General features: G+C 43.2%; 1 protein-coding gene across 4 annotated transcripts in view; it reads right to left on the bottom strand.

Annotated features, from left to right (window-relative positions):
* The window catches only part of Rbms3 (RNA binding motif single stranded interacting protein 3), a 775,988-nt gene that overhangs the window by 662,942 nt on the left and 96,475 nt on the right, over nucleotides 1-16,571 (bottom strand). Inside the window, exon 1 of one of the 4 annotated variants that reach the window (XM_040740066.1) lies at nucleotides 226-316. The exons of the other annotated variants lie outside the window; for them this stretch is intronic. The gene's annotated coding sequence lies outside the window, so the exon portion shown is untranslated. Of the gene's footprint in view, nucleotides 1-225; nucleotides 317-16,571 lie in introns of those variants that run through there. 4 annotated transcript variants of the gene reach the window in all.

Below are 16,571 nucleotides of genomic sequence, written 5' to 3' on the forward strand. Positions count from 1 at the left end.
GCCCCCAAAATAGAAGATATACCACCAACCCCTTTGCAGAGCATGGTATGCATGCCTGTAATTATATCACTCAGAAATAGACTCATGAATGTCAGAATTCAGTCTGTCTTAATTTCATAATGACTTCAAAGAAGACCTGAGTACATAAGAACCTGTTTCAACACACACACACACACACACACACACACACACACACACACACACATTCCCTCAAAGCCACTTTACCTAGAAGCAGGCAAACCCATGCCCCAGAGCACTGTCCAGGAGCAATCTGAAGCTAGATTTTGAGATTCCTCTGCCCAATGCCTTCTCACTCCAGTTGGCTTTCTGGATGAATGACAATGTTCTCATGAGAGCACTCCCTCCTCAACAAATCAGTTACCTAGAAACAGCTCACAGGCCAGGCAATCCTTTCTGATGTAGATTTCCTAAAGCTTCTGCAAGACATGTTTTTCATGTTTCTATTGGTTTCTAGAAGATGTTTGTTAGCACTATGACCTGTAAACTGACCCACTAAACTTTCAGGGCACATAGTTAAGGAGCTACAGGGATGTCCTGCTGGGCTCAGAGAAAAGACAGACATAGAAACAGGTAATTGTGAATGTATAAGCTGTACATTCATTAGAATGGGAGGGATACTGCCTGGGGACTCACTGGATATCTCATTGACTATGGGAGATTGGCAACCATTCATGAATACATGGAGACCATTTATTTAGGAGCTAAGATTTGCATTCATTCATGATGACTTGAGCATCTATAGACACTGGCATTTGTGGGGTGTCCTGGATCAATCCCCTGAGTTACTAAGGAATGTCATACACATATATAACTACAATCTGTGATCAATCACATCACAGAGACTGAGAAAAACACAACAAGGAAGGAAGGTGCTATAATTAGACTTTTTGTATTTTTTTAAAGTTTTTTATTTCCTTCCTTAGATTTTTATGTAGCCTAACTATGGCAACCTTAATAGACAACCAATAAAATAAAGATAGAATGATTTGATTTAAAGGACAGGATTCTAGAAACAGTTTCTGGAAACAATACAAGAATGGAGCAGATCTTGCAAGAAGTAGAGACCAGATCAAGGAGATACAGAGATGGAATGGAATTTCCTAAAGTTCAAGATGCTGTGAGCCAGGTGTCTAAGTATCTTCAATGGACAATCTTCCAAGTGCAGAGAGGCGTGTTTGGATTTCCTCACCTCTTACACTTAGTATTGAGCTGGACACAGGCATTAAAGAAGCCAGAGAATGTAAGAGGCAGGAATACAGTCTACAAAGTAAGTTAGACCCTATCAATGCTGACAGGATCTCTCTGTAAAGACAAAGACCATTTCTATCTCCATTTCGGTGACTGCTTCTGAATCTCCCGGCTTTGGAAACTCCCTGGACGTCTAGTTGACATCTTAAATCTTTTACTTCTATTAAAGGGACTTGGGCCCCTTGATTTCTCACAGATCACCTCATTGCTTACACAAGCAGATAGAAATTTCAATATTATAATATCCCAAGGAAGAAAAATTGAGGGTATAATGATCAAGGGAAGAAGCTGTTGTTAGTGGGAACACCAAAGATTTAACAGGTAAAAATGAAGCCAATGTCATCACTTGACTTTTAGGTGGAAGGAAGCAGAAAGCACTACTTGACTTCCCTTGAGAGCCCACGCTTTGGTATGGTGAGTTTACTGAAATGTCCCCTATACTTGTGGGTATTTGAACATTTGGTTTCCCAGTTAGTAGTCCTCTTTGGGTAGGTTTAGGAGATGTGGGGTTGTTAAAGGAATTACGCCACTGATGATAGGCTTGGAGGTTCCAAAAGCCATGCACCAATCCCAATTTTCTCTCTCCACTTCCTGTTTGTGTTTCAAGAATTGAGTCCTCAGCTCTTGGCTTCCAGCCCCATCCATATGTCTGCTTGATGCCATGCTTATCTGGCTTGATGCCCACGGCCATTTAACCTTCTGAAACCATAAGCCCCAACTCAACCCTGCCTTCTGTAAGTTGCTTTGGTCACGGTATTTTATCATATCAATAGAAACATAACTAAGACACCTAATGCTAACATACTCAAGTAATGCTTATACAAAAGTATACTGATTCCTGGGGCTCATTTGTAGGTTAGTAGCCAAAGTAAAACAGTTATTAGACACACAGAGAAGCTTCCTGAGCTGTAAAAGTGATAAATGGGTGTTTAGGTTGGATTTACAAACTAAAAACACAAGCCAAAGGGGTGCTATCTTGTTATCTCCTCTTGGAGATTTTCATCAACAGAGGAAACATGGCTGGATAGCACTGCTGTGTCTCCAATGTGTTCTAGGATAAGGCCTCTGCACCATTATGTTTACTAAGGCACGGTGAAATCTAGCCAATGACTATGCAGTCTGTCCTGTATCCAAAGATGTGTATCATCTTGGTAGGAATGAGCAGGCTCAGCTGTGAGATACAGAGATATTTCCTGACCAATAGACACCTATCTTGCAAGGATAGAGGGAACATGGATTGGATCTGATCTCCTGTGGACTATCCAGTAGGCAGACATGCAAACCCTGAATGTCAAAAGCAGACTGTGTTCACAAGTGGTCCAGATTTCTTTTCTTGAGTGTGTCTTCCTACCTGCCACTTGCTGCAAGAGTCACCTGGCAAAGGTTCAGAGCAACCCCACCTCTAGATGATGGGTTTCAGCCAACACTTTTCTACTGCCTAGGTAGAAATACCTAACATGCTCCGGTCCCCTGCGGATCAAGACTGTGTTGCTCCTCAACTGGAGTGCATCTTGCTACGTGACTCTCCCACCTTCCCTCACTTCTCTGAAGTGATTTCCTTTGTATTGATGGTAAAACACTGTTACATTGCAGTCATCTCATCCCTGTCTCAAGATGAGCTCCTAGGAAACACAACCCCAGGCAAACAGGCTTTCAAGAGCAAGGCTACCTTCATTTTAAACAACCACCGATAGCCTAGTTTTTAGTAAGGCAAGAAAACAAATTACCCGCCAACAATATTCATAACACTAAAACACCAGTAGCCAAAGAGATGTCTCTATTTTATAAGGACTCAAGACAATGGAATGGACCAACAGAGTCATGTAGCAATTATCGCCAGCAATTTCACCATCCCATCAACAAGACAGATTAATGATCACACATTCTTTGAAACTGAGTGACAGGAACACAACTCTTGGACCGCATCATTAGATTCAGAATTTATTAAAAATGCAACTCTGAGAGAAATGACTGTTTCCCTATTGATACAGTGAATTTAAGAATATCCGATGAGATGGCTTAGTTAGTCAAGCACTTGTCATATTGTGATCTCCAGAAACTGTGTAAAGTTAGTGCTGGGTGTGGGGCAGGGGTCACATTCTAATTCCAATTCTGGGAGGACAGAGATAGGTGGATCCTTGTGACTCACTGGCCAGCCATCATAGCCGACTTGGCAATCTGCAGGCCAGTGAGAGAACTTGTCTCAACACAAAACTGCTGGTGGCACCTGAGGTTATTCCCTGGCCTCCATACATCCATTGCCTGATCCAGTATTATATGGGTCATGAATATTAAACAAGAGTCTGCTGTAATTAGCATAGTACTTGGCTCTCCTCAAATATTAATTTCCTTCCACTTTCTTACCTTGTCACTATCAATTAAAATTTCTTTTTAAAGTACTGGCTGCATTGTCCTTTAATCAACATTGAGATTGAATCTAAGGTTATTCTTTTATCATTGCTCAAGGGGATGTGATTACAACGAGTGACTACCGTATATGTCTTTGAAAACAAACTACGAAAAGTGGAGTGGATCCTCTCAGTTACCACAGAGGACATGCATGGCTCTGCTCGCCAGCACCTTTGTGTCTGCTTGTTGAAATGACACCGATCTCCCCCTCGGAAATGGTCCCTGTGTGTTTTTCAGTTTTTCTTCCTCACTTGTATTTTTGGCACCTGCTTCTGACTCAAGGAGACCAAACGTTCATTTTCTGTAAACAGATGTCTTGAGTAACCTCAGAATGGAAAACAGTTAATGCTTAGTTCTCACTACAGTCAGGTCCCCAAAGAGAGTCCTCCATGGCCCCTACGCCTTAATCTCTCAAACTGAGCTTTTCTGTGAGAGAATTTTTGATTTTTCTATTCCATGTCTTCTAATAAACTGACTTTGGGATAGGGATAGCTGCCATTGCCTGCCACTGCGGGACGTGACACATGTCACGTAAATAAATGAATATAGCAATGTCTAGGGCTGGAGAGAGCTCAGACATTAAGAGTGTGTACTGCTTGTGGTGATTTGGAAGAAAATGGCCCCCAAAGGGAGTAGCACTATTAGAAGGTGTGGCCTTGTTGGAGGTAGTGTGGCCTGGTTGGAGGAACTGTGTCACTGTGGGGGTGGGCTGTGATGTCGCCTATGCTCAAGCTATCCCCAGTGTTACAGTTCACTTCCTGTTGCCTGTAAGTCAGCTCCTTCTCCAGAGCCATGTCGGCCTGCATGTGGCCATTTCCAACCATGATGATAAGGGACTAAACCTCTGAAACTGTAAGCCACCCAGCTAAATGTTTTCAGTAACAAGCATTGCTGTAGTCACGGTGTCCCTTCACAGCAATAGAAACCCTACCTAAGACACTGCTATTGCAGAGGATCTGAGGGTGGTTCCCAGCACCCATGTTAGGCGGCTTGTAATTGCCTGTAAGTCATGCTCCAGGACACCCAGCTCCCTTCTGTACTACACAGAACAGGTCACTGCACTTACTAGCACCCACACACATTAGCATGCAAATACAAAATAAAGTAAATCTTCAAAAACAAGCAATGTGACAAAACCTTAAAAGATAGAATTTGATCTAATTCTAAAGTGGACTAGCCTGGTTTAAGCAAATGAAGAGAACATGTTCATTCTTATTCGAAGACTTCAATTTCATGATGGTGACAATTTTATCAACTTGATAAGGCTTGAAGTCACTTAGGAGATGCATCATATGCAAGGGCGTTTCTATGAAGGTTTGACTGGGGAGGGGAAATCTGCTCTGATTGTAGGTGTCCCATGAACTGGGGTCTTGGACTGAGTAAAAAGGAGAAGGTGAGTATTCACCTCTCTCTCTCCTTTCTGAGTGTGGATGCAATTGTGACCAGACACCTCACACACCTGCCACCATGATCTTCTGCCATGATGGACCATGAGCAAAGTAAACCTGTTTCTCCTTAAGGTGCTAACATCAGGCATTTGGTCACAGTGGTGAGAAAAATAATTAATACAATGATGTGTTATGCATTTGATGGACAGACTCATTTGCTGGTTCTGACACTGTGGCATGATATAACTTAATTACAACAATGTGCAGCAAAAAAGATGACATCCTACAACACTAACATTACACCCTGCACAGAATAGGTCTACTGCACCTACTAATCTCCCAAGTGCTGCTGGCAAGAGGCCCTGAGCACTGCCAGTGCTGCTATGGTATTGCCATAATAAGACACCATGACCAAGGCAACTTAAAAGAGAGAGTATTGAATTGGGGGCTTGCTTACAGTTTTCAGAGGTTGGGTCCCTGACCATCATGGTGGGGAGCATGGCATCAGGCAGACATGGTGCTTGAGCAGTATCTGAGACCCTGCATCTGATCTATAAACTGGAGGCAGAGGGCGAGTGAGGCTTTGAAACCTGAAGGCCCACCCTCAGTGACACACCCTCAGTGACACACCCTCATCCTTTCCCAGAGAGTCCTGCTAATTAGGGACCAAATATTCAATTACATTATTTAGATATTATATAAATATATACAATCTATTTGTATGTTTATGTGTTTTATAAGTATAGCCATATAGGAATAGTATATACATCATGTATTATATAGGAATATTGTATCAATCATATATTATACACTTCATATATTATATAAACCCATGGGTATCGTTCTCTTTCACAGCACTTACAAGGGCTGTTCCTCCTCCCTGTATGCGTGCTGCACATCCCACTCACACCATCAGCATAGAGCTTTCAGCAGGATGGCTGCTGCTGATCCAGGGAAATGTGCAGCCACTGTCTTGGTCCCTAACCTCCTGGGATAGATAGTCTCTGTTGAGGGATAATCCACCACGGTGAACCCTGATTTTTCGTTTGTGTTAACTAAGTGAAATTAACCTGAGGTCAGGAAGCTGAGTTAGCAACTAGTTGACAGAAAGTACTCATAGTGCATCAGCGGGCACTGGAAAGAGATAGAGAGACACTCCGGAAGTTGGGGGTGTTGAGGGGCACTTTTCTTTTTCTGCTTTTGTGGAGTGGAAGGATGGGTTTTAGGGACACACCAACAAGGAGAGAAGGTTAGCTAGGTGCCACTCAACCTCTCTGAGCTAGCAGGGTTCCACTTCAGCCTTTGAGCCTCCAGTTTTATTTATAAATGGAACAATAGGGTTCTATTTAAAACCCTGTTAGCAGCAGCAGCAGAACCAGTGTCTGCAGGAACAGAATTCTCACCAGGCTACTGCCTGAAAGGTTGGGCCACTGCCAGAGAAGCAGGCCAGTAACTGTAGAATCCCCGTTGCTGGCCAGAGTAGTAGTATATTAGGGTGCAGCCACTGTGCTGAAGATAAAACTACAATTCTCAGTATATTTCACTAAGGTTTTGGACCAGAAGGAGCTCTGAATTCTCTCCACCAACTATTCCTATCCCTCTGTATGTGTCAGAAAATCTGCTTTAGCTCAAGTCCAGACCATTGCAAGCGTATTGACTCAGTGAGCAAGTATTTACTGTTTGGCAGCTACATAGGAGGTTCACTATCAGTCTCCTTTAACACAATGTGTAAAACCTGGGTGGGGGGCGGGGAAGCTCCACTCCTAAATTTGGGAGTGGAAGTAGGTGTGTAGGATGGTTAGGAAACAGGTAAGGAGATAAATTAGACAGTGTCACACAGTGAAAAACAGCCCTGTATAGGCAAACGGGTCAGATGAGTGACTGGATTGGGACTGGCTTGGTGGCAAGAGTAAGCAGGCGATCTGCAAAGTTTCAGCGTCCATGTCACCCCCTCCTCCAAGGCTGAAGGCGCATCACATAAGAACGGGGTGGAAAGGATGTAAGAGCCAGAGGAGGGGGGAGGATCTCTGTGAAAAGATGACTCCCGGACATGACACAGCCACCATGCTTGTGAACTTACCTTGGCTGTGGCTATCCACCTAAGGCCTGCAGGAGACAGGGGCTCTCAACATTCCATAGTGGCTGGGGGAGAGCATGAGTCCCTGCCCATCACTAAAGGAATGTGGATAGCTGATGGCTGCTGAGGGTGCCATGTCATTTCCTTTGGCGGTGGAGCTATTAGCAAGTTGCCCACGCTCTAGCAGAATCCCCCACCCATGCTTATTCAAGAAAAGGGGCTTGCGGGAAGACAAATGGTTTCAGTGGAGAGAGAAAATGACGAGAGTGTGTGTATGTGATATAATGACATAAATAAAAAGAATCAGTGGCCAGGTTTACCTTCATTGTTGTGGAGTAGACTGCCTTGCCCTATTAAAATGTGAACAACCGTACAAACTGACTTAAATTTGAGGGGGACGTAGAAGCCACCAGAAGCCACTTCCCTTGCATTGGTGAGTTTACTGCATTGTCCCGGTTGCCTGCATTCACCTGAAACACACCAACTGGGGGGATTATAGTTAAAGATTAAAAAGAAAAAGCAGGGAAAGCTTTCTAAATGGCAGGCATGTTATCTGGGATGTGACACGCTTTGTAAACACGAGAGATAAAATGGCTTGGCTACCTGGGCGCTTTGTTCCTTGAGTAGAAATCACTCTCTCTTTTCTCCCTTTGGCATATTGATTTCTCATTAATCCAGCAAAACAAAGGATTAATTAATCTCCGTGGTTCAATGAAAAATAAATTAGCACAGTTTACAACGGACCCAATCCAATATTGCAAATGGAGGAAATGATGCACGCATACACTCTCTCTCTCCTCTATCTGCTCACTTCTCCAAACCAAATCTCCAGAGTGTGGCTGTGGAGGGCTGGATCCAGTGCACACGATCCTTCCTCTTTCTGGCTCCTTCTTTTGAATCGGCCCTGGAAGAGACTCAGTGTTTGTCTCATATTCCCTTTTAACTATCCCCAAATACAGAAATATTTTGCTTCATGCTTGTATGCCTGTGCACACGGGTGCAAGAACATGCTTGTGGCATGCCACTGTTTCCCATCTGAAGGTCAGACGTCAGGTTTGAGTCCTCATCTATTGAGGTGTGGCCTGTTATTTGTCATTGTACAGGCCATCCTAGCTGAACCAAGAGCTTCCACAGAGCGCACTGTTTCCATCGTGTGTCTTTTGCTAGGAACACCGGGATCACATTCTCATGCTACTACACTCAGTATTTATGTGGGTTCTGGGATTTGAACTCAGGTCCTCATGCTTGTGTGGCAAGCACTTTACCTACTGAGCCATCTCCCTAACCCTGAAGTAGCATCATTTTTTTTACAGCACTTTAGACATATCTCTTACCTGAAACAACCTTGCTCTGTGTTGAAACAACCTTTCTTCGTGTTAAAAAAAAAAAAGCTCTGTCAGTTTTTCACAGATGAGCCTAGCAGCTGCCATATACACTCTGGCACTTCCATGGCTGTCTGATCGTTCCTGTGATACATGAAAAGGGCTCACACATCACCTTGCTCAGCCAGGATGCCTTCCTACTCTATAAAACTTGTACAAGGTGTCATCCCTCTGTGAACATCCGAGGGGGAGGAAAATAGTGTGTTTTCTAAGTCGTTATCTTTCCTTCTAAATTGAAGGGTCTTTTCAGAGCTATAAAGAAAATTCGATGTCAAATTCTCAGAATCGACACTTGTGAGAGAATGCCTACCCTTGAAATGTCAATAGCTGAGGTATCATTCCTCTTGATGGCCCCTCCTCAACTTCACCACAGTTATGTCAGCTTAGAATCATGTATCTACACCTGGCTTCCTGATTCAGACCATAATTCCTACAGACACATAGCAATTGAAAGAAGAAAAAAGAAAGGACCCCTTATGATGAGATACGCGTTTCTGTAAGCTCAGCTTTATTGCAAGATACCCAAGACGGTGATGTAACCTCTGTATTTCTCTTAGGAAGGGATAATCCACAATTTCCAACAATGAAGTTTAAGACAGTCAATGAAGAGCCAAGACTTTTCTGTAAAGATTAAAACCTATGCTACACACCAGTTGCTAAATGAGTCTTTTCACATTACAATCTGGGTATAACCACATAGAATACCCCGAGGGATGTGGAGATGGCTCAGGAATACAGTATACAAGCATGAGGACCAGGATGTAGATGTTTAACACTGAGTCACACTGACCCAGAAACCCATATATGTGACCCAGGCACTGAGTTACAACCTGGATCCTTGATAGCCAACTGGTCTAACCCGAACTGCAAGAGACCCAGTTCCCAATAATACTGTAGTGAATCCCTCAGTGGGCCAAGTCACTTGCTGCAAAGTCTAATGACCTGAGTTCAATCTCTGGAACCAACATGGGGGGGGAGGGACAGACACAAGTGATGCCAGCAAATTGTCCTCTAACTTCCCTTGCCAACAAACACAAACACACACACACACACACACACACACACACACGCACGCACGCACACAACACTGTCTCTCACACACACATGCTCTTACATACTCATACGAACTCACACATTCACATAAATACACATATACACACACCACACACACTCACACGCATACACTGAGCCACACAGTCACACACACTTACATACTCACTCACATAACACACATATTCATTCTCAGGTACTCACAAACATACTCATGCACACTCACAAACTCATACAAACAGGCTCATGCGCATTCACAAACACACACTGACACATGCATACACACACTCACACACATATAAATAATCACAAGAATATCATGGAGAACAATTGTCAAAGACACCCAACATCAACTTCTGACCTCCACACGCATATCTGTTTATATTTTTCAACCACTGACTTATAGATTCTCATTAAAACCTAAGCAGGTGGCTACAGATTTTGGTCTTAGCTCACCAATATACAGGTAGAGCATATAGGTGTCCCATGCCCCCTTCCCAGATGGATTTGTTCTTAGGTTGTCCTGACTGGGGTTCATCTGAATACAAAGCTACCACAGGCAGCCTCCTTGTTCAGCACAATCTCTTTCAAAGGGAACTCTCCAGAGGGACAGCAGGCCACTGGGCCCATGGCTGTGTTTTTGTGCAGCAGCATCACTGGGGAACATGAAATGATTCTACGGGTGACCCCACCCCTCACTTCCACTAAAGCCCCTGAGAATCATGATATTGCCCAAGATCTCTGCTCTCTGGGCATAGAATGCAGTGCTAGTGTCGAATTTTGTCACCGGGAATGGTCAGCTGGTGCTCCTCACACAATTTTAGCTCTGGTGATTGATAAGGAAGCCTGTCAGTCACCAGCTTAAGCTTTCCTGCTTACTGCCTATCCCTGAGGGCAGGCTCCTTCCGTGCCTGATAAATACTCCTGTCATCAGGATCTCCATGGAAGAGAGGCTGCCGAAGAGGCAGACTCTAAAATTTGGAGCAGAGTATGGTAGGCAGCAGGAGCCAGGAAAAGCAAATGATTCATACTTTAAGAGAGACAAATCAGCAGCATGGTTCAGTTAGGAGAGGCCGGACCTCCTGGGTAGGGGTCCTGGGTGATCAGCACCAGATGTTTGCCAGGGGGCTGCAGGAAAGAAACTACCAACATCAGCCAGGCATGGTGGGTCACACCTTTAATCCCAGTGCTTTGAAAGCAGAGGCAGGGGGATTTCTGAGTTTGAGGTCAGCTTGTTCTACAGAGTGAGTTCCATGATATCCAGAGCTACACAGAGAAACCCTGTCTGGAAAAAAAAACAAAAAACTGTCAACATGACCATTCCATAGTACTGTTAATGAAGATTTAATTAAAGGCTCCTTTTAGCATCAAAATAAAACTTTAAACCACAAATACAATCCACAGAGAGGCTGGGAACCCTGTTTTCCTGATCCTTTTGTAGTGTATCTTTACATAGTATTACACTTTCTGGTGTGACTCTGTTTACCCAAATAGCTAAAGCTTAGCCAGGTTTGCAGAGATGAAGAGACTGGATAAAATCTTTAAGTTAGTTTCTGCTAGCCTGAATGGACCTTTGCAGCCTGAGGAATTTATAAACCTTAATCATAAAACAGTAATGACTGTGAAATTCTTGTGGCATATTTTAGGGCTTCTATTGGTGTGATGAAATGCCAGGACAGAAAGTAACTTAAAGCAAAGTATTTATTTCACGTGTGCTGAGATATGCTTCCATTCATCATTGAAGGAAATCAGGGAAGGAACTCAAACAGGACAGGAACCTGGAGGCAGGAGCTGATGCAGAGGCCATGGAGGATGCTGCGTACTGGCTTGCTCCTCGTAGCTTTCTCTGCCTACTTTCTTATAGAACTGAGGACCCCCACCCAGGGTGGTACTACCCACAATGGGTATTCAGCCTTCCCACATGAGTCATTAATTAAGAAAATGCTCTACAGGGCTGCCTACAGCCCAATCTTACGTAGGTATTTTCTTTAGTGAGATTCCTCCCCTTGGATAGAAAAGACTGACTAAGCCAGTCTTAGTGTGTGTGTGCGTGTGTATGTGTATGTGTGTGTGTGTGTGTGTGTGCATGTGTGTTGATGAAAGATGTCAGTATGGAGTGAAGACATTTATGGACTCTCAGCCCTAAACTCCCGCTCCTCACAGCTAAGATGCACCATCCAGATATGTGCGTGTCCCTATGGATGCAGGTGCTCAGGTGTGAGCATGTGCACGCATGAGTGTGGAGGCCAGAGGTCAGCTTGGAGTACCATTCCTCAGATGCCATCCACCTCTTTTTTGAGACGTCTCTCCCTGGGACCCAGTGCTTACACATTAGGCCAGGTTGGTTGGCTGTTAAGTCCTAGAAATCTGCCTGACCTCATCTTCACAACACTAGGGTTACAAAAAAGTGAGATTCCATGCCTGACTTTCTACAAAGGTACTGGGGATTGAACTCGGATTGTCATGCTTGTGCAAGAGGCACTTACCAACTAAGCCCCATTATCAGTGCTTTGAAATTTTATTTAATTGTATGTATAATATTGAGTGTTTGCCTGCATGTATGTATGTGTACCACATGTTTGCCTGGTGCTCTTAGGGGTCAGGGGAGGCCCTAGTGTTAGTGTTATGATTGGTTATAAACCACTGTGTGACTGTTGGGAACTGAACCCAGGAGCTCTGGAAAAGTAGCCAGTTCTCTTAACCTCAAAGCCATCTCTCTCGTTTCATCATCATCATCATCATCATCATTACCATCATCATTTTAAGTTTTCTGACTTCAAAAAAAAAACTGGGCTTAGACTCAGCTGCTCACTCCATGTGCTTAAAATGATCACACCTTCAACAAGTATAAAGTCCTCAAAAGCAAACCTTCTATTTCCTTTAAGTTCTCTGTTCTATTCAAACTAGCAAACCAGAGCTGGGTGTGGTGACATGTCTGTGATCACAGGACATGGGAGCTGGAAGCCGGAAGGCCAAGAGTTCAACATCATCCTCTGCTATGTAGGGAGTTCCAGGCAAGCCTGGACTACCTGAGACCCTGCCTCACAAAATCCAAACCTGACCAAAAAATTCCAGGCTCCGCCTCTGCTTTCTCTGAGCTCCACAAGGACAGCTACATTCCATAAATCCTACAGCTGTCTTCAGCTTCAGTCATCTGGCTCTGCGCAAGTGTATTCACTGTGCACAGTGCCACACTCTTTGTGATACAAAGGCCATACAAACGTAGCCACTCTGCCATTTAGGGAATCACTCGGAGGTCTGCACGACACCAAAACCCATTAGGATAGAGACTCCATGCCTGGAATAACCATTCCGTTTCTGGGTGTCATTGGGCATGCAGGGCAGGCCACTCTCTGCTTTCTGATCTAATCAACTTCAGAAGGACTGAGAAGCCCACAGCTGTGTCGGAACAATTGAAAAAACAGACTCAGAACAAAGGGGAAGACCCATCTCTCTAGGGCTTCCCCCCTCTGGAATCTACGTGCAGCTTCAATAGAATGCATAAATACTTAATTCACTATTTTGTACTACATTTCTCCTATGATGGATGTGTCTGACCCATTACCTTTAAAATACACATTAATGTTCCCTTTGAAGGTTCCCTCTGATACATGCCTCCTTTGCTGAGCAGCCCTACAGGGACTGCAACCCAACCCAAAGGAAATTAGTGTCTATCCTGCATTGCCTAGCCTCAAGGGAAAACAAGCTCAGTTGTGGACAGGAATTTTCCCTTGTCATGCCTGATACCTATGATGCTTCCTGCCATGTGTTTCCTTTCATGTCTGATATTTGATAGGTCAGAGTCTCTGAAAACCTGGGGGAAGAAAGTAAAGCCATGTTGGAACAAGGGAGGGATAGCTGGAAGGAATGGGATGGGAGAGAGGGAGGAGATTTGGGGGACTGGAGGAGAAGTGATGGGGAGGGGAAAATATTAGAGGATACAGGCAGAAGGGTAAAATAAAACATTAGGCCTAAGTCCGCTTGAAGGAGCTACAGGTCCACAAACTGGCTCACTGATCTCTATTCCCATCTCACAGATAGACCAGTGATTTCAGGGTCTTAGTCTGACAGAATTACCAACATATCTTTTAGTCCATCATGGTGGGGGTTGTCCTGAAGACGACGGCTTGATGTAGCTGGTTACATGGCATCCGCAGTCAGTAAGAGAGGATGCAGATTAATGTCTGCTACTGTTCAAATCGCTTGCTGCCTTCTGAGCAGCCTAGGACCCCAGACCAAGGAATGGTGATAGTGCTGCCTCACTTTAAGGTCAGTCTTTGAAGTTTTGGTTTTTGAAGCCAGGGTCTCTCTGTGTAGCCCTGGCTGTCCTGGAACTTGCTCTATAGACCAGGCTGGCCTCAAACACTGAAATCTTCCCGCCTCTGGCTCCTGAGTGCTGGGATTAAAGGAATGGGCTACCATGCCTGGCTACAATGGGTCTTTCTATGACAATAAATCTACTGGAGATAATCCCTCATGGGCATTCCCAGAGTCTAACATAACTTACACAGTTCTTCATAGGTGAACATGGAGACTTGTCTCCCAGGAAAGTCCAGATTCCATCAGGTTGACAGTCAACACTATCTTTTACTCAAATTATTACATTTACATTGTTTTATAGCCCATAAATTGCCATCATTGCTTTTATCCCATGGTTTTCTGTAGCTCACTTGAAATGATGTCATGAGAAAATATAAAAGCAACATTCTTCATTTAACAATATTTTGAAAACATTTTTCTGGGCATGCTTTTAAGGATGAAACTAAAATAGATACATTTTTTCTTTATGTAGATCCATTGAATAAAATTTTGCTGTACTGATATATGCAAATACATTTTTGCTGAAAAATTGGAAAAGAGGAGGTACACGTGACCTGTGCCTTCTTGGTGGTTCATAACATCTTTTCTGTGAACAGGGACATTCTCCTACAGAATCATTCCCCCAAAATATTGACAATAATGCTATAGGATAGTCACTCAGTGACATTTCTCATGGCCCTTAAAACATCAAAACAATAATGACAAAATCTACCATTCAGGTTGGTGGCTTTCAGGCTTTGAGTCTTCCCAATCTTAAATAAAATTCTTTGAGGTTTTATGATTTTGATATTTTTAAACATTTTTCAACCTTTGCAACAGACACTTTATACACTTTGACAGATGATTTGAATGTCCACAGCATGGATTTGCCTGGTTGTTTCTTCGATATCCAGGCAAGGTAAACTTAGCAATTGGTCCATGGGTAACACTGTGTCTCCCCTAAGGTATTTTGTTAATACTATATGACATCAATCAGATCTCACTATGTGTGACATGGTGGCACTGGCCTTTCATAAGCATAGCTTTTCATGCTCTAGCCACTGTCTCTAACCCACTCATCAGAGAAATACCCATTTTCTGTTTATAGTATGAGAGTGGGTACTATACAGAACACTAACACAATGTATGCTGCCTTAAAGAACTTTGTATAAGCTGGACAGCTCTCTGGAAACACAGGGAAAGTGGAATAGAGAGAGAGATTAAGAAAATGAATATTAGCCAGGCAGTGGTGGCACACACCTTTAATCCCAGCATTGGGGAGGCAGAACTCGGTGAGTCTGAGACCAGGCTGGTGTGCAAATTGAGTTCTAGGACAGTCAGGGCTGTTACAGAGAAACCCTGTCTTGAAAAAAAAAGACAGAGAGAAAAGAAAGAAGAAAGAGAAAGGAAAAAGAACATAGATGTTTAGTCCTGGTTTGCTTTCTATTGCTGAGATAATCACCATGACTAAAAGCAAAGTTTATTTCACTTACATGTTTATATCTCAGCCTGGGCTACACTGTGAGTTCCATTCCAGCCTGTGATACAGAGTGAGGTTTGTCTCAAAAATGGCTTATAAGATGACTCACTGGGTGAAGATGTCTGCTGCTAGGCCTGATCACGTGAGTTTGATCCCTACGACCTATGTGGTAGAAGAGAACCCACTAGATTCCTGATCTAATGCTGACCTCTGACCTCTGACTTCTTATATCCACAGGTGCACTGTGGCAGGTTGGCATAAGCTCACACCCATGCACCCTAAAGCAGTTTATAGTCAACATAGCTCCAAATTGCTTGATCTAGACATGAGACTATAAAATAGTTTAACATAAGTGTTTGTTTTTGTTATTTAAAATATATCGGCACTTAAAAATCCTCGGGTTTTTCATATGATACCTTTTTATTTTCTTCAATCACTTGCATTTTCTTAAGAACTGTGCCTTAAAAATTCTCAAGTGGTGAAAGCTTACAGCTTTTCTTTGCCTAACTGCCTTGTTTATTTTTTAATTTATTTATTTTTATGACTTTCCTAACATGTTGGGAATATTATAACCTCATGATTAATGCACCCACAACAAGAAGCTTCAGGCACAGCAAACAAAATCAACCCTGACACTTCAATTTCCTCCATTTTCAATTTTAGGAAATTGTCTGCATTTTAGGGCTTCGATTTTGCTTATTTTGATTATCTTCCTTGAAGCACTGTGATCAGGCAATAGATAAAACATTTATAAAATATTAAGTATTTAATTTCAGAACACAGGAATATCCCCTCAAGGATCTCCAGTTATTCCCGTTATCGTAATAAACAAAAGGCCAGAGGTTCCGAGACTCATAAGGAATCAAAGTTAGACATGCTGAATATTTAAATAAAACTTCCCAGCAGAGAACAAGAGAATGTCACAGGGACAGAGGACAAGAAGAAGAACAAAGACAGAGAGAATCCTGAATTGCCCTCATTCTGTATTTGAAATTACAGAAAGCCTATCAAAATCAGCACCACTATAAAAGTATGTAAATTAGGGGGCTGCAGAGGCACCTAGATTGATAAAGGGCTTGCCACTAATCAGCAGGACCTGTATTCTGACCTCCAGAACCCATGCAAAACCAGGTAGAGCAGTGTGCGTCTGCAACCCAGCACTGGGTGGACACAGATAGAGCCCAGGGATTACTGGTCAACTAATCTACCAAAGAAGA

This window comes from Mesocricetus auratus, unplaced genomic scaffold, assembly GCF_017639785.1.
Source record: "Mesocricetus auratus isolate SY011 unplaced genomic scaffold, BCM_Maur_2.0 Super-Scaffold_100691, whole genome shotgun sequence".
NCBI classification, from domain to species: Eukaryota; Metazoa; Chordata; class Mammalia; order Rodentia; family Cricetidae; genus Mesocricetus; species Mesocricetus auratus.